The sequence below is a fragment of the Ambystoma mexicanum genome, chromosome 5q, assembly GCF_040938575.1.
Source record: "Ambystoma mexicanum isolate Mex_15411 chromosome 5q, UKY_AmexF1_1, whole genome shotgun sequence".
Lineage (NCBI taxonomy): Eukaryota > Metazoa > Chordata > Amphibia > Caudata > Ambystomatidae > Ambystoma > Ambystoma mexicanum.
This window is the reverse complement of record NC_090933.1, coordinates 364607153-364626077: the sequence shown is the minus strand read 5'-3', so window position 1 is coordinate 364626077 and position 18925 is coordinate 364607153. Positions and strand designations below refer to the sequence as shown.

General features: G+C 48.2%; 1 protein-coding gene across 2 annotated transcripts in view; it reads left to right on the top strand.

Annotated features, from left to right (window-relative positions):
• Positions 1-18925, top strand: part of SMCHD1 (structural maintenance of chromosomes flexible hinge domain containing 1) — a 3133956-nt gene that overhangs the window by 834180 nt on the left and 2280851 nt on the right. The gene's annotated exons all lie outside the window — the stretch shown is intronic.

Sequence of the window (18925 nt, the reverse complement as noted above, 5' to 3'; positions counted from 1 at the left end):
GGGATGAGGAGGCTGAATGAAGTAATACAGATCACCAGGAATGAGTATGTACATGTATATATGCTGTATATTTTTGTAACTTAGGTAACTACTGCTTTTTGTAACATGTTTAAGAGTATGCGCCAGGTTTTTTGCGCTTTATAAATAAAATCAAAATCAAAATGAGAAGCACCAGATACGCTCTAGTGGCCGTAAGCGCATGATAGGTGCTGGGACATTGAACAGCTCTACCCAGCATTAAGTGGGAGAACAGTGCCTGGAAAGCTGAGCCCTCTCATTGTTTAACTTGGGGCTTTGAGGACATCAAAATGACTGTGGAGCCGGCAGGCCCGGGAGAAAGGCAGGAGAGAGAAGACTGCAGAGGCCTGTTCACCGTGCAGCAAACACGATGGGGAAGGAAGAAGAAACTTCCTAGCGGCCACGAGAACGCGGAAACAGCCTCACGGCCACCCGAACATTGTGCGAGATCCCAGAGGAAAGCAGGAGCTGTGAAAGGACATGGAAGCTGTTCTGCGAAGTCTGGATCCTGCGAGCTGGAGGCGACATTGGAGTCCTGCCTCCAGTCTACCGTGAGGGAACCGAAGGACGCCACAAGAAACCAGTGAGTCCAAGAGAGAGAGAATGGGACACCGGGGCGCTTTGGCAACGCTGCCAAAGAAAGACAAAATTGTATGAAGCGAATGAGAAGGAATATTACCCAAAAAGGGTTTACAGATGGAGATTTGTGGTGGACTGAAGGACAGCGAAATTGGGACGAGTGAAAACCAGAGATGATAGACCACCACCAACAAAGAAACTGGCGGAGAGATGCGAGACGCCAGGAAGGGAGAAAAGGAAACACAACCTGATGATGTGAATAACATGTTGACGTTAATCTCAACACTGAAGGTAAAGGGGATTACTGGAGACCCGGGGATGGGAGTGTGAATCATTACTGGACTGCTCCTACTAGTCGGTCTAGAGAGTAAAGACATAATGCAAGGGAATGAAAATCAATACCGGAATACTCCTACTCATCACAGTCTAGAGAGTAAAGACGCAATACGAGTGAATGAAAAGCATTGCCGTAGTGCTCATGCTCGTCACCGACAAGAGAGTAAGAATTTCTGATGCTTGTTAATCTGCTTAGAATCACATGCTGACGATGATGGTCCGACATCCAGTGGTAACCGCGGAGTATTGTATTGCATCTTGTCTTTCGGGAACCGAAAGGGGACGTCTGCATAGGTGTGTCTGTAACACTATCCCTATCGTGATGTGTGTAGTACCCAAAATCCCTCTTTTCCCTTTCGGTCTGGTCATCCTTCCCTTTTGCTATGGAAAGGACTCCTTTTAGATTCTGCCCTAAGTGTAGGGTCAGGTACCCTTGAAAGGACGAACGCAGGACGAGAAGTGGTGTGCGGCGTGCAGAATCCTTCGGCCTAAGACCCTTAAGGAGCGCCGTGTAAAGCGGTGGGCCGCGTACGGTATGTCATGCGTGCAGCCCCCCTCCCCCTCCCCCACCGCCACACCAGCCGAAAGTGACGGGGGTACTTCGGATGACCAAACATCCAACGCGTATGTTATAGACCTTGAGGCGGACACTTCTAGATCCACCACGGCTGTCCCCGACCCTTCCAGGCTCGACTCCGGTCTTGCTACAGGGACCACACCCAGCGACAGGGGCGTACAAGCGCATCACACTAAGCACACAACCCCTAAGCCAATTTCGACTCCTTCGTTGAATAAGGCGAAAGCGCCAATAGGGCCTCCAAAGTCTTGCCGGTTCCCTCGGATCGCTCTGATCCAAGGCCTTCCCCGCATTCGCAGCAGCGCATGACGACTGGGCAATCTAGACAAACCAAGGGCGCTACTCCTAAACCTACACGCGTCGAAAGTCGGGAGCCTGACGCTTCGATGAGTTCCAAGGCCTCTGTAGGCCCGAAAACTACGGCTAGGCCTTTACTCGGAAACCCGTCCACTTAGCCACCTGGGGGCACGGACAGTATTTCTACTGCCGACAAATCATCGGAGCCTTTGTCTCACGACAGTTTGGCGACTGTCCAAAGTAGCATTGGAAGAATTGCAGCGGCGGTGGGCCTCATTCCAGTTCCGCCGAAGGTTATGGGTCAATCCGCGGAAAATATTTCGGCGGATTGGATTCCCGATTCCGATGATCTCTACGTAGATAGTCAAGAGACTCTCTCCGACACCCTTAGAAGTTCCCGTCTGCGCAAAATTGCGGAGAAAGTCACTTCTCCTCCCGCCGGCCCATTTCGGTCCTCTAAATGGACTACAGAAAAATTTGAGGGTTGTATGGATCGGCTGGAACGGATTATCAGTTCTTCTGATCATCCGCACCGAAAAGGGCTCGGGTAGACCCTAACCCCAAAATTCAAGTAGATCAGTCTCAGGTTTTCCAACAAGAAGACGTGATCCATATGGATACATATAAAGACATCTATAATGAAGAAGAATAAGCTTCCTTTCTCGAAAACTATGAGGAGGATCAACAGGATACGACGGACAACTGGGAGGAAATCCAGCAGGAAGGTAAAAACCCTTAGACACAACAAGATCAGGACTCTGATATTTTGTGCCTAGATTCTCCTCCATCCACCCCGGCCTCCCCTGTTGATGACCAAATGGCTTTCAACTCCATGTTGAAAAAAGCGGCAGAATTCTTCAAAATTGCCTCTCAAGAGGTGGTACCAGAGCAGGATTTCGTGGAGGATATTATTAAAGAAAAACCTCCGGCGAGTCAGTCCATCCCCCTCCTTAACTCTGTCAAGAGACGGGTAGCTCCCTCTTTGGTCACACCTGCTCAGACACGGGCAGTGAACCCGAGAGCCGAAAAATTATTTCAGCCTTCTACTACCAACCCTCTGTATATCAAAGGGCACGCCATCCCAGACTCACTGGTAGTGACTACCACTCGAAAGAGGGCAGGGGTACCCCTTGCCACGGGAGAATCACCACCGGACAAGCAGTCTAAAAGGTTGTATGCCCTGGGCAAACGTGTCAAATCAGCAACTGCATACACCATTTGGGTTGCTAATAATACTACGCTATTAGCAAGCTATGCTGATGCCCAATGGAACTTACTCCAAGAAGGCCTCCAGGAGGTTCCTGAACCCGCCAGAACAAAGCTTCTCGCCATTGTTTCGGAGGGAAAACTGGTTAACCAGAATGTGGTGCAGAACACCCTTGACTCTGCAGAAACAGCAGGCAGGTCTCTTGCACAAGGTACTCTTCTGAAAAGACACGCATGGCTGCGTACATCGGGCTTCAGACTTGAGACTCGGGCCTCCCTCATTAATAAACCCATTGAGGAGACTAACCTCTTCGGGAAAGCAGTGGATGAAGCGTTGGAGACGGCCAAGAAGGAGCATGAGAATATTAGGTCTTTGCACCAGATTACACAAAAACCCTCCTCCCAGAGGGGTAATCATTCTCGGCGGTCCTTTCGAGGACAAGCCCGTGCCGGTCAGAACAACTACGGCACGGGTCACTTCAACACGAATCAAGTATCCGGAAGCCCTACTTACTACCCCCAAAGGGGTCAAAAACGCGGTAAAGGTAGAGGCAGAGGCCCCAGTCCCAGAGGAGCCACAGCCTCTGGTCAGAAATGACCACCAAGTCCCAGTCCCCTTCTATGTCTCCCCGGTCGGGGGCGATTAACATCTTTCCTCAAGGCATGGGAGGGGATAACTTTCGACCAGTGGGTCTTAAAGACGGTCGCCCACGGTTATTGCGTGGAATTCGCCCGACCTCCACAGTTCAACCCGCCGCTCTCACTGCGCCTTTTACCGGACCATCTGGAGATCCTGATCTAAGAGGTGGAAGCACTGCTGGGAAAGGACGCCATAGAAGACGTGACTATTCTTCAGGTAAACAAGGGTATTTATTCAGTGTACTTCCTTGTACCCAAAAAGGATCTCACCATGCGTCCTATCCTGGATCTGCGCCCAGCGAACAAATTTATTAAACCCCAGAAGTTTTGCATGGTAACACTGCAGGAGGTGATCCCATTTCTGAAACGGGGACTTCATGGCAACATTGGATATGAAAGATGCATACTTTCATACTTCAATGTTGCCAGCGCACAGAAAATACTTAAGGTTCATGATCCAGGACAAACACTGTCCTGGATCATGAACCTTAGGTGTACTTTGAACACTATCAGTTTAAAGTACTCCCCTTCGGCATCGCCTCGGCTCCAAGGGTGTTTACCGAAGTCCTGGTAGTGGCAGCAGCACACCTGTGCAGACTATCAATCCCAGTTTACCCTTTCCTCGACGACTGGCTCATTATGGGGGACTCGTTCGACGCTTGTTTTTCAAGCACCCAAAACACAGTACATCTCCTCTTCAGTCTGGGTTTTTCAATCAACGAAAAGAAATCCAGCTTAGTCCCCGGTCAAGTAAAGCAATTTCTGGGAGCGCTAATTCGGACGGAAGACGGCCCTGCCTTCCCCTCCAGCGAGAGGGTTCAGAACATGCTCTCTGATTCCTCAATATGTGGCCAGTCGGGAGTTGACGGTACGCAAAGCGAGGCATTTGCTATGGATGATGGCGTCATATATATACTTGGTTCCCCACACGCGGCTGCGCATGCGTCCCATGCAAGAGTGGCTCAACAGCCAGTGGTGTCAGGCCAGCTGACAATGGGAAGATCTGTTAGTTGTCTCGCCAGCCCTCGTTCTCTCTCTGCAGTGGTGGTCAAGAGAAAACCTCTTGAAGGGGAAGACCTTCACCACCCCTGCAGTGGAAGCCACTCTCACGACAGACACATCTCTCATGGGGTGGGGGTTCACCTGCTTCAGCAACAGCACACAGAGTGTGGTCCCCTCAAGCAGCGTCCAACCATATAAACTTACTGGAGCTACTGGCAGTGTTCAAAGCATTGAAAGCCTTTCAGGTGCAACTGCAAGGGAAGACAGTGCTGATCCTAATCGACGGCACTACAGCAATGTATTACCTGAACAAACAGGGGGGCACTCACTCTCCAGGGCTATCCAAGCTGTCCCAAAACATTTGGATATGAGCTCTCAAACACAAGATGTTTTTGTTGTCCCAACATGTTCCAGGGGAACTCAATCTTCTGGCAGACATACTCAGCAGAGATTTTCCTCTGCCAGAAGAATACGAATGGCGGCTGCACAAAGACATTGTGTCCAACGTCTTCGCAGAATGGGGTTTTCCAGAGATCGACCTGTTTGCTGCTCAGGAGAACGCCCAATGCCAAGACTACACCTCCAGGTACCCTCAGAACCGATCCAAGGGGAAGGGTCTCTGGATAACTTGGTCGGGGAAATTTGTCTACGCTTGCCCCCCCCCCCCCCCCCCCCCCGACTCCCCTTCTCAACAAGATAGTGCACAAGATGCACCAGGAACTAGTTACCATGATACTGGTGGCTACCGTGTGGGCCCGCCAATCCTGGTTTGTGCACCTGATGGAAATGTTCCTCTCCCCACCAGTCAAGCTGCCCTGCCCGTACAACATGTTTTCTCAGGACAGGATGGGAGACCTTACACCCATGCCCACAAACTCTGAATTTAGCAGCCTGGCTCCTGAGATCATAGGGTTTGGACACCTGTAACTCCCTCAGAGTGGACATACTCTGGGAAGCAAGAAAGCCTAATGCAGGTTATTGCTATGCCAGCAAATGGAACCATTTTGTCATCTGGTGCAATTCCAAGGGCGTCAATCCCATCGATTGCTCACCCTCAAACATTGTGTTGTATCTAACCCACCTGAGGACTCTGAGTTAGTCTTCAATTCCCTAAAGGTTCATCTGGCTGCTCTGTCAGCCTACACCACATCACAGCAAAAAGTATTGTGGTGGAAAGTACCAGTAATTAAAGGAAGGGGTTAAGAGGATTTATCCTCCCATCTCTCACCCAGCTCCTGGATGGGATATGAATGTGGTTTTGACCAGGCTCATGGGAGCTTCATTCGAGCCTATGCATAAAGCAAGTCTGAAAGATCTGCCCTATAAGATAGCCTTCCTAGTGGCTATCACTTCTATTAGAAGAGTTAGCGAGCTACAGGCTCTTGTCTGTTTTAGACCCCTTTGTTACAGTCCACAAAGATAAGGCAGTTCTGCGCACACATCCCAGGTTTGTGCCGAAATTCATTTCAAAGTTCCATGTGAACCAGTCAATCGAACTACCCACTTTCTTCCAGAACCCTACTAACATGGCCGAAAGAAGCCTTCACACACTAGACGTGCGCAGGGCAGTCATGTTTTACCTGGAAAGAACTAAACCACTAAGGGAGACTAAATAATTCTTTGTTTCAGTGGCAGCTGGTAGAGAAGGGGATCCTGTCTCTAAATCGGCTATTTCAAGGTGGATTGTCAAATGCATCACACTGTTACACTCTTACGAAGAGAGAACTGCCTTTCAAGCCTAGAGCACATTCTACTCGAGGCACTGGGGCATCCATTGCATTCATTTCAAGTGTTCCTCTTGAGTCCATTTGCAAAGCGGCAACCTGGAGTTCTGTACACACCTTTACAAAACACTTTTGCCTAGATACTCATTCTAGGTCTTATTCTCAGGTGGGACAAGCAGTACTAAGCATCTTGTCTCTACTGTTCCTTCTCACAACCCACCTCCAACTCTGGGTACTGCTTGCTAGCCTATGCACAGCATGTGATTCTAAGCACATTAACGAGCATCGGAAGACATGCATTACTCGCCGTAATAGCATTTCTGATGATTGTATCTGCTTGGATTCACATGCGCCCTCCCCGCTCGGGGTGGAAGGAACATGGACGCCTTACTACTTTCTCTCTTATGTACTCACTCACTGTAGCCTTGGGCTCCCCCATGGCAGAATAAATACAATCGGAGGGATTTTGGGTACTACACATGTCACCATAGGAATAGTGTTAGACACGCCTATGCCGATGTCCCCTTTCGGTCCCCGAAAGACAAGATGCAATACTCTGCGGTTACCACTGGATGTCGGACCATATGCACAGCATGTGAATCTAAGCAGATACAATCATCAGAAATGCTATTACGGTGAGTAATGCATGTCATATTCAGAGTGAATGAGAATCATTAGTGGAAAGCTCATTCTTTCCACAGTTAAGAGAAGACATAATACGAGTGAATGATAATCATTCTTTGAATGTTCATCCTTGTCATTATCAAGATAGAAAACTTAAGAGAAACTGCGAATTATTATTATAAAGGTCTTACTCGTCACAGTCCTAGAAGAGAGGACACAGAATTAGAGAAACAGTTCTCAAAAGCTCATTTTTTCATCTCAGACTGGAGAGAAGATAAAAGAAGAGTAGTGAAAAGAAACCTGCAAGACACAGGTTTTTGAAATGATCCAACTTATTGTAAAGGCATTTCTGATACTTGTTAATCTGCTTAAAATCACATGCTGTGCATATAGTCAGAGATCCAGTGGTCGCCGCAGAGTATTGCATCTTGTCTTTGGAAAGGGGACGTCAACATGGGCGTGCCTGTAACACTATCCCTAACATGACGTATAGTGTACCCAAAATCCCTCACACGGCGAGGTCCCTCAAATTGTTTTTTTCCGCCCACCATACTGGTCGCCTTATGCAGAGCTCGTCCAGAGAAATTGCTGTCGTCGTCTTCGACCTTTGGTCGTAATATATATATTTAAATTATCGATATTACCTTACTTCCCTTCTATCGACGGCCGTTCCAGTTCTCCGCCGAAGACGCTACACGGATCTTCACCGGACGTGGTCCGGTCGGCGCTGCGGACCACGTGGTCGGGCCTTCTGGCCGGCCTACGCAGTAGGGAGAGTGGGGTCGGGGTGGACATTTCCCTTTCTGAGAATGCCTTTCCCTTTCCTCTCTTTGTTCCATGGGTCTATTCGTCACAGTTTATTTCCTCAGCTATGAAGAGGTTTTGTCCTGTTTGCAGGGCCAAATTCCCTTGGAAGGATAAACACTGTGTGTAACCGGTGTTTACCCCTCAATCACAACAAGTCGGTTTGTGAGGCTTGCAAGTTCCTGTGCCCAAAAACTTTGAAGGAGCACCGTGTTAAGCGGTGGGTGGCCTACGGAATGTTGCAGGCCGAGTCTGGTTCTCCCGCTGCCACAACCACCAATTGTGACGAGGGGTTGAGTGACTCCTCCAATTCAACTCCAATTCAACTCCAATTCGGAGGCGATTGACCTCTCTGTGGAGCATTCTCGCTCTGCGCCGTCTGTCCCCAGCCTCACTAGGCAAGACCCAAGTCTTGCTATGGGGAATGTACACCCTGGTGACATAGACGCACATGTTCCCCACACTAAAGACACAACCCCAATGACGTCTTCGACTAAAAAGTTGAAGCGGTCCATAGTGTTAGGCAGAAACCTGTGCAGTTCCCTTAGGGACCACTGCACAAGATTTAGGACTGCAGGTGGTTGGCAGTAAACCCAATTGGTAGCAGTCTGTACCACCCAGATTTAACTGGTAGCTGTGGCTGAGCAGTCAGACTTCTCTCAAGATGAGTTAGGCAGTATATAGAGTATACACAATAGGTACAGAGACACAGTAGCACAAGCAAACACTGACCAGAGCCTTGGTGTAAAAGTATATAATTATTTATTTAAAGACACACTTGTAAATTACACTTGCACAAAAGAGGTAAGTGATTTCAACACACAGGGCCTCATTACACGGTAGGCGGAGGAGCTATTAGCCCCTTGGTCCATGCCGGTAAAATACCGGCACCGCCTCGGTGGAAAGGGGAATTACCGCCCTATTCCAAAGTTGGCGGGGCGGTAATTCCCCCTACCCCCATTGCCCTTCCGCATTACCATTTGCGCCCCATAGGGTTCTGTGGGAATGGGGAAGGCGCTAATTACGGTGCCGCAAATTGCGGTACCGTAATTAGCTCCCTGGGTCCCTTTGCGGGTTGGTTTTTAGCGCCTGCTAAACAGCAGGCGTTAAAGTACCTACCCGCAAAGGGACCTCGTAGTAAGGCGGTAAGGGTTAACGGTCACCGGTACCATTACAGGTAACCGTTAACCCTTACCGCCTTCCGTGTAATGAGGCCCACAGTCGCTATTATATACACAACCCTGATTACTTATTAGACAAGTCTTAGTGAGAAACATCACTTATTTTTAGTCAGAGGTGAGTGCTTAACATAAGATGGCACTCTAATAAGTTATTTAAAAGGGGAGGGAAAAAGGCAGAGTTATGAAAGCACACAAATTTCAATACTTTTCAAAGAACCACAGGGAGGCAGGTTAGGCAAAGTCAACTGGAGAGCAAGGAAGTTCAAATGCAAGGCCCACTCTTAGAGAGACCATGGGAAATGTGTCCAGGATCACACAGTGGGGTTATCCCCAAAGAGTCTTGGTAGATAGTTCACAAAAGATTGAGTCATGAAAAGTTAGTTAACAGGTCCCAGGCTAACCCAGGTTAGAAAGTCGAGGATTTACTGTCACCCCGAATGATCTGTCGCACGGGAAGCCAGGCGGGACACAGTACCTGAAAATGGGAAGAACGCTCCAGCGGGGGTTGTTGTTCCTGGCAGCGGTTGCAAGTCAGTGTTTCGTCCAGAGGAAGAAGAGGTCTCGACGTGGAGGAAAGCTGGAGGTCGTTGCGCTGCCAGGGAAGAAACCAGCCGTGGAGTTTCCCGGTTACAAGGTACCACCCTTTTCTTCGCTGTAGTGGTAAACCGTGGTATTCCGGTTGACTGGGTGCTTGGCACGGGCAAGGCGGCCACGAGATGGTCCAGGAAAGCGAAAAGACGGGCAAACTGGTTATCCCCACCAGTCAAAGGAAGAAGACTCTGCGGGCTGGAGATCTGTCGTCGGGAAAAGTGGTGAGACTGTTCAGCAGGGCTCCACCGGTGGCGTCGTCGTTGCAGGTCGGCACGGCTTCTCCCTCCTCAGATTCTTTAGGTCCTGTGGCGACTTCTGAAGTTCTAGTCCCCAAAGCCCTGCTTTTATGCAGAAACCCCCCATTCATTCAGCCTAGCTGTCACTCAAACATGCTAAGTGGTGAGCCGGGCGGGTCACCACTTGGGCCAATCACACAAGAGTGCGACTTGAGTTGCCGAGGCAACTCAGTCCAGGGTGCCTAAACCCCCTCCCACACCACCTGTGGTACCCAGACAGAGTGGCACCATTTTGGAGGCTTCTGTGGAGAAGCGTGCCAAAAAGTGGAACAAAGGGCTCGACTTGGGTTGGAGTCACAGAGGTGAACCCAAACGCCATTTTGGAAACAAGTTTCGGCGAAAAATACCAACCGGTGAATTTATATTAATTTAATAAACCGGCGGTATGTTCGAGGCTATTTTAAAAAGTGGTAGCCTCGAACAATGGGAAAATCCCATAGGGATATATTCGCGGTAGAATATAAAAAGTAGTATCCACTGCCACCAGCCAAAATTCGGTCGGGGCGGACTGGACAGTGCCCCCTCGAGCAACAGACCCCGGGGCAATCTAATTGCCCCGACCAGTACGTCCACAATATGATGGTTTGTACAATTTGAGACTAGTAAAGCCAATGGTGACTTTACATGCCCTGGGAGACAGTAGTCAGTCCCAGGGTATGGAGTCTATGTTTGGGGGTCGCTACGACACCCCTGGGTTACGGCACGGAGGGTGCTGTGTAACTCACATACCAAAAACACATGAAGCCCTATGGGGTAAAGGAGCCCATAAAACACATACAAAGTCAAAGGAACACCTCAAATCATGTCTAAGAGTGGGAGGAAAAGAGTCTCACTCTTAGCAGGAGAAAAAATAAACCCCAAAAAATCCAGCAAAGCTGCTGGGGGACTCACTAGGTTTGGGAAATTAGCCTTAACAGAGAATCTCCCTAACACATAGCACCAACGGGCACACCGAAAGCTTCGATCCTGCCCGCCGACCGTCAATGTCAGCAGCCCTGCCCGCAACCGCAGGTGTGCCCTGCGACTGGGCCTACTAAATCAAAGGGCGCTGACCCCAATATCCACCATCCCGTCGAGATGCATCGGACGTAGGTGTCCACGGCCGAAAAGGCCCCGGTTCTGCCGAAAGTAGTCGTGTAACCAGAGGCCCGGACTTCAGAACCTCCCAATGATGAAGTGATTACCGAAAGCATCGCCAGGATCATTTAGGCGGATTCTTATAAACAAAGGTTCAAGGATTCATCGATTCCCAAGGACAAGCACAGGGATTTGTCGAAACCCAAGGATAGGCCGAAAGATTTACCGGAACCTACGGAAAGGCCTACAGACAAACATAAGGACACGCGTCAACCGTCAGAACCCCGAAAATACTTTTTCGGAAGCTCCTGAGGGGATTTCTTGGTCGTTGAAGAAATAATCTCAACGTTTGCAAACGGAGGATCCACTATATGAGTCCTTTCCATCCCTGGACCGCTCTGGTTCATCTATTTGGACCAAATTTGAAGGATGTATGGACAGGCTAGAGAGATTTGTTGAACTCTGAGAAGTCCACACCCAAGAGGTCTAGGGAGGAAAACCCCTCCCTCTCCCTGTGGCTAAACTGCAGAGGGTCTGTGACCCTACTCAAGATGAGGAGGAATACATGTACACTGAGGAGGAGGCTCAAATTGAAGTGGATGATCAAATGGCTTACAATGCCATATTGAGGAAAGCAGCAGAACACTTCAACATTGCTACTCAGGAAGCCGTTCCAGAGGCTGACTTTGTGGAGGACATTTTGAAAGAAAAACCTCCTGCCAGCCAAGCTATTCCTCTACTAAATTCAATTAAAAAGAGGTTGGCCCCTTCTTTATTAACACCTGCACTTACTAGAGCAGTGAATCCAAGGCTGGAGAAGTTTTTTTCGACCCTCCCCCCTCTGACCCCTCTCTACATCAGGGTTTATTCTACTCCAGATTCATTGGTTGTTACAACTACCAGGAAAAGAGCAGGGGTTGCCTTATTCACTGGGGAAACGGCCGGAAGGTCTTTGGCTCAAGGTACCCTCCTGAAAAGGCACTCCTGTCTAAAAAAAACTCTGGGTTCAAGCCAGAGACTCGAGCTTCACTTATAAATAAACCAGTGGCGGATACTAATTTATTTGGAAAGGCAGTGGAAACTGCAAAAAAGGAGCATGACAACCTTAAGACTCTGGATCAGATCACCCAGAGACCTTCACAAAGAAGAGGAGCGGGAATAGATGTTCCTTTCGCGGGAAGCAATTCCCTCAAAATCAAGACCGCTTGGGGAATAACTGGTCCTCTTCCCAAGGATTCAGTAGCTACAACACCCCATACCCCACAAGCGGGCAACAACACGGTACAGGAAGGCGCAGGAACTGTACCCCTCAAGGCTCCCCGGCCTCAGGCCAGAAATGATCTGTATTTCCGGGTCCCCTCCCATGTTCCCCAGTCAGGGGCCGGCTAACATAGTTTTTTCAAGCTTGGGAGGGCATAATTACAGACTAGTGGGTGCTAAAGACCGTCATTCACAGGTACTGTATAGAATTCAGCCAGACCCCACAGTTCAGACTGCCACGAGCAAGATGCCTGACGCCAGAACATCTGCGAATCCTGCTACAAGAAGTAGAGACCCTGCAGGAAAAGGGCGCCATAGAGGTCGTACCTCTTCTACAGGTAAACAAGGGTATTTATTCAGTGCACTTCCTTGTACACATAAAGGAACTCACCATGTGCCCTGTACTAGATCTACGCCCTGACAACAAATTTGTGAAGCCCCAAAAGTTTTGTATGGTCACTCTGCAAGAAGTAATTCCCCTGCTCACACAGGAGGATTACATGGCAACATTGGACATGAAAAATGCATACTTTCATATATCAATGTTGCCGTCACACAGAAAATACCTCAGATTCATGATTCAAAACAAGCACTATCAGTTCAAAGTGCTACCCTTCGGCATAGCTTCCGCACCAAGTGTATTTTCAAAGATACAGGCAGTGGCAGAAGCACACCTGCGCAGGCAATCCATCCCAGTTTATCCTTACCTCAACGACTGGCTCATAACAGGGGATTCCTACGAAACCTGCCTGTCAAATACCCAACAAAACTATAGATCTTTTATGCAGTCTAGGATTCTACATCAACGAAAAGAAATCCAGCTTAGACCCCAGCCAGGTCACACAGTTTCTAGGGGCTCTAATTCAAACGAGCGGGTCCAAAACATGCTGTTTCAAATCCCTCAATATGTAGCCAGTTGAGAGGTGACAGTATGCAAAGCTATGTGACTGTTGGGAATGATGGCGTCATGCTTTTTAGTTCCTCACGCGCGCTTGCGTCCAATACAGGAGTGGCTCAACAGCCAGTGGTGTCAGGCCAGCAGACAATGGGACGATCTAGTGGTTTTCGCGCCAGCCCTTGTTCTCTCGCTACGGTGGTGGTCGAGGGAAAACTTCTTGAAGGGGAAATCCTTCACCACCCCCGCAGTGAAGGCCACTGTAACTACAGACACATCTCTCTTAGGGTGGGGAGCTCACCTGCTTCAACAGACAGTCCACAGAGTTTGGTCGTCCGACATAGCATCCAACCACATAAACCTGTTGGAACTATTGGCAGTATTCAAAGCACAGAAAGCTTTCCAGACACAACTGCAGGGAAAGACGGTCCTGATCCTCACAGACAGCACCACGGCATTGTACAATCTGAACAGAAAAGGGGGCACTCACTTTCCAGAGCTGTCTAAACTGTCCCAGAACATTTGGAAGTGTGCTCTCAAACGCAACATATTCCTGTTGTCACAACATGTTCCAGGGGAACTCCGTCTTCTGGCAGACTTACTCCACTGAGATTTCCCATTACCTATGGAGTACGAATGGCGGTTACACTAAGACATTGTCTGCAATCTTTTCGCAGAATGGGGCTTCCCAGAGATCGACTTGTTTGCAACTCTGGAGTACGCTCAATGCCAAGATTACGCCTCCAGGTACCCCCAGACCCGTTCCAAGGGGAACGGACTCAGTATAACATGGTCAGGGAAATTTGTTTACCCCGCCCCCTTCACCCCCGACTGCCCTACTCGACGAGATGGTGAACCAGGAACCAGCCACAATGATATTGGTGGCTCCCATGTGGGCCCGCCAACCCTGGTTCGCTCATCTGAAGGCGTTGTCCCTATCTCCTCCTTTGAAACTGCCTTGCCCGTACAACATGTTCTCACAAGACAATGGGGAGACTCTTCACCCATGCCTGCAAACATTGAACATAGTGGCATGGCTTCTGAGGTCATAGAGTTCGGGCACCTGCAACTCCCTCAGAGATGTATGGACATACTCAGGGAGGCAAGAAAACCTAACACAAGATATTGCTATTCCAGTAAGTGGAAACGTTTTGTTATCTGTTGCAACTCTAAGAGCATCAACCCTATTGAATGTTCTCCTACAAATTGTTTTGTACCCGACTCATTTACTTGACTCAGGCCTAGTCTTTAACTCACTAAAAGTTCACTTAGCTGCTCTTTCAGCCTACACTACATCACAACAAAAGGTGTTGCAGTGGAAGATACCAGTTATTAAGGCTTTCCTGGCGGAGTAAAAAGAATTCACCCTCCCATTTCTAACCCAGCTCCCGGATGGGACCTAAACGTGGTGTTGACTAGACTTATGGGGTCTCCTTTCAAGCCCATGCATAAATCAAGTCTAAAAGATCTCACCTACAAAACTGCCTTTTTTATAGCCATTACTTACATTAGGAGAGTCCATGAACTACAAGCGCTCTCAGTTCTAGACCCCTTTGTAACAGTTCACAAAGATAAGGTGGATCTGCGCACTCACCCTAGGTTTGCGCCTAAATTCATTTAAAGGTTCCATGTGAACCAATCCATAGAACTAACGTTCTTTCAGAACCCCTCAAACATGGGAGAAAGAAGCCTGCACACACTGGATGTACGCAGAGCAGTCATGTTTTACATGGAAATAACTCGACCACTAAGAAAAACCAAATCAGTTTTTCGTTTCAGTGGCAGCAGGTAGAGAAGGAGGCCCTGTCTCCAAATCTACTATCTGTAAATGGATTGTTAAATGCATCACACTGTTTCTCTCTTGCTAAGAGAGAACTGCCCTTCAAGCCCGAGAGTACATTCTACTCGAGGCACTGGGGCTTCTATAGCATTAATTGCAAATGTTCCCCTAGAGTCAATTTGCAAAGCGGCAACCTGGAGTTCTGTGCACACCTTTACAAAACACTATTGCCTAGACACTCATTCTAGGTCTGATTCTCAGGTGGGACAAGCAGTACTAAGACCGCTTTTCTCTACTGTCCTGTTAGGCAGAAACCTGTGCAGTTCCCTCTGGGACCACTGCAAAAGATTTAAGACTACAGGTGTTTGGCAGTAAACCCACTTGGTAGCAGTCTGTACCACACAGATTCACTTGGTAGCTGTGTCTGAGCAGTCAGACTTCCCTCAAGAAGAGTTAGGCAGTATACAGAGTATTCACAATAGGTCAAAAGAACACAGTAGAACAAGCAAACACTGACCAGAGCTTGGTGTAAAAGAGATATAATTATTTATTTTAAAACCACATCTAATAAAACACACTGGCACTAATATCAAGCAGTTCAAAAACACGGTCACTAAAAGATACACACTCCCTTCAACGATTAGTTAGACAAGTCTTAAGTAAAGCAACACTTATTTTCAGACAGCGGTGAGCTGTTAACGAAGATGGCACTCTAATCAATCGGTTTAAAAGGGAGAGAAAGGCAGAGCAAAGATAGAAACAGATCCCAACACTTTCAGAAGAACACAGTAGGAGAAGAAGTAGGTTAAAACCGTAAAGTCAAAGTTACCAAGGCCGGACTCACTTTAAGAGACTGGTCGAAATGTGTCCAAGGTCACACGGTTCAAAGTGCCCAAAAGTCTCGAAATCAGTTCAGAAAGAGTTGGACCAAAAGAAAGGGACCAGTTAGATGGTCAAGGCGGCCAGCCCAGAAGGTTAAGGGATTATTACCTTGTAGCAATCTTTAGAAAGGGGGGCCTGGCGGACACGGTACCTTAAAGTGGTGAGAATACTCCAGCGGGGGCAGTTGTTCCTGGCAGCGGATGCAAGTCGGTGCTTCGTCCGGGGGAAGAGAGGATCTCGTCGGGGAGGAGTCTGTTGCACTGTCAGGGAAGAAACCAGCCGCGGAGTTCTCAGTTAAAAGGAGCGGTCCTTTTATTTGCGGTCCAGTGGTAAGTGGCTATCCGGTTGCCGGGGTGCTTGGCACGGGCAATTTGACCACAAGACGTCCTGGGATGCGAGAAAAAGAAGATATACTGGTTGTGCCCACCAGTCTGGGGTAGAAGACTCTCCAGCCGGGAGATCTTCTCTGTCGTCGGGAAGTGGTGAGTCGGTTCCGCAGGGCTCCACCGGTGGTGTCGTCGTAGCAGGTCGGCTCAGCTTCTCCCTCGTCGGATTCTCAGGTCCTGTGGCGACTTCTGAAGTTCCAGTCCCAAAAGCCCTGCTTTTATGCAGCACACCCCCATTCACTCAGCCTAGCTGTCAATCAAACATGCTAAGTGGTGAGCCGGCCGGCTCACCACTTGGGCCAATCACACAAGAGTGCGACTTGAGTTACCAAGGTAACTCAGTCCAGGGTGCCTAAACCCCCTCCCGCACCCCCCCGTGGTACCCAGACAGAGTGGCACCACTTTTGGAGGCTTCTGTGGAGAAGCCCACCAAAAAGTGGAACAAAGGGCTCGACTTGGGTTGGAGTCACAGAAGAGAACACAAACGCCATTTTAGATTCCAGTTCTGGCAAAAAATACCAACCGGCGAATTAATAAATAAATAAACCGGCGGTATGTTCGAGGCTATGAGAAATAAATAATTAAAGTTGGTAGCCTCGAACAATGGGAAAATCCCATAGAGATATATTTGCGGTCGAATATAAAAAGTAGTATCCACTGCCACCAGCCAAAACTCGATCAGGGGGGATGGAGACGTGCCCCCTCGACTAACAGACCCCGGGGTAATCGAATTGCCCCGACCAGTACGTCCATAATATGATGGTTTGTACTGGTTTCTGTTCATAATTTGGGACTAGTAAAGTCAATGGTGACTTTACATGCCCTGGGAGACAGTAGTCAGTCCCAGGTTATGGAGTCTATGGTGGGGTGTCACTATGACACCCCTGTGTCACTGCACTGAGGGTGCTGTGTAACACACATTGTAAAAACACATGAGACCCTATGGAGTAAAAGACCCCATAGCCCATAAAACACATTAACAGTCAAAGGAAACCCTCAAATCATGTCCAAGAGTTTGAGGAAAAGAGACTCACTCTTGGCAGGAGAAAAAAACAAACTCCAGAAATCCAGCAAAGCTGCTGGGGGACTCACTAGGTTAGGAAATTCAGCCTAAACAGAGAATTCTCCCTAACATGTTCCTTCTCACATACCACCTCCAACTCAGGGATCTGGTCGCTAGTCTATGCACAGCATGTGATTCTAAGAGGATTAACAAGCATCAGAAGACATGAATTACTTACCGTAAAAGCATTTCTGATGATTGTATCTGCTTAGATTCACATGCGCCCACCCTTCCTCCCCGCTCGGATGGAAGGATCATAGACGTCTTACTACTTTCTCTTTTTTCTGTAGTCATTCACGATAGTCATAGGCTCCCTCGCGGCAGAGAAAAAAACAATCGGTGGGACCGCGAGGCGTGAGGGATTTTGGGTACTCTACACGTCACGTTACAGGCACGCCCATGTCGACACCCCCTTTCGATTCTCGAAAGACAAGATGCAATACTCCGCGGTGACCACTGGATGTCGGACTATATGCACAGCATGTGAATCTAAGCAGACACAATCATCAGAAATGCTTTTACGGTAAGTAATGCATGTCATCAAGAAGGTCCAAGGGACTTAGAAAAGTCAGTCCTAAAAGAGTAGTTTAACAATTATTCAAACGTTGGGACAGTTTCTCAGGAAGCCGAGAACAAAACATTTAAGGAAAATGAACTGTTCAAAAGAATAAGAAAGATCCCAGAGTGAAAAACTAATTGTTGGAAAAAGAACCCAGGGAAGGAGAAAAGCAACAATCATTATAAGGAAAGTCAGGAGAAGAAACCCAAATTCAAGACCACATTAAATGAACTGGTAAAAGTGATTACTAGAGACTATCTAAAGATCATCTATTGAAGAGGGGCCGAGAGACAAGTCACGAAACCTCAGGAGAAGGAAGGCCTTCTTCTATCTTTAAGCTGTTAAAGAATAGCTTTAGAGTCAGATCGGCTAGAGTTGGACTGTGGACGGTTTTTCATTTCATACATTCACTGCCTAATGATGAGCACCTTAGTTTTGTTAGGTTGATAAGCCTTGTAGAATAGGGAAAGATGGGCCTTGTCTATATTCTTTAATAAAATCATGAGTAGAATGTTTAATCAGAGTCTGCGTCCTTCTTCTGATCTACCAAACCTCCCACTTCCACTATTTTCCTCCCATAACTACTTTTACTCTCCTCACAGGTATACCACTACTCCTCTCCTACTACAATACTACACAGCCACCCTTATTTCACCTAGAAACATTTGCGTCACAATCGCTCTCTAGATAATTATTTGTAATCACACTCCCCAGACTCTAGCACAAACACTGCAGAACACATTTCACTTTCAACCAGTAGCTCACCTTGTCCAGCAAACTCCTCTTCGAAACAGCTCTTCCTCCTTTCTCCTCTGGTCCATCTCCACTGCTGACCTCACCCGAATAGCCCACAACTTCCCCTTCCTGCTTATACTCCCATCCCCTGTGTCTGGGTGTCCACTGGTCCCTAGCCGATCTACTGCCTTCTCCCTCCTCCCAAGGCGTGTATGTGTTTGAAGCAAAACTTTGAGAGGGCTCTTGGCTCTGCCTGCTTCTTCCATGCAGGCTTGTTGCTTGAACCTTATGGCAGTGGTGCAAATCCACACAGTTCTTTTGGTCAAGAATAAGTACTGGGGAAGATCTTCATCTCTATTTCCTGGTGTCCTGGGTGGTTTTGTCTGTTTCGGAGAGTTACTGCTTAGTGTTGCT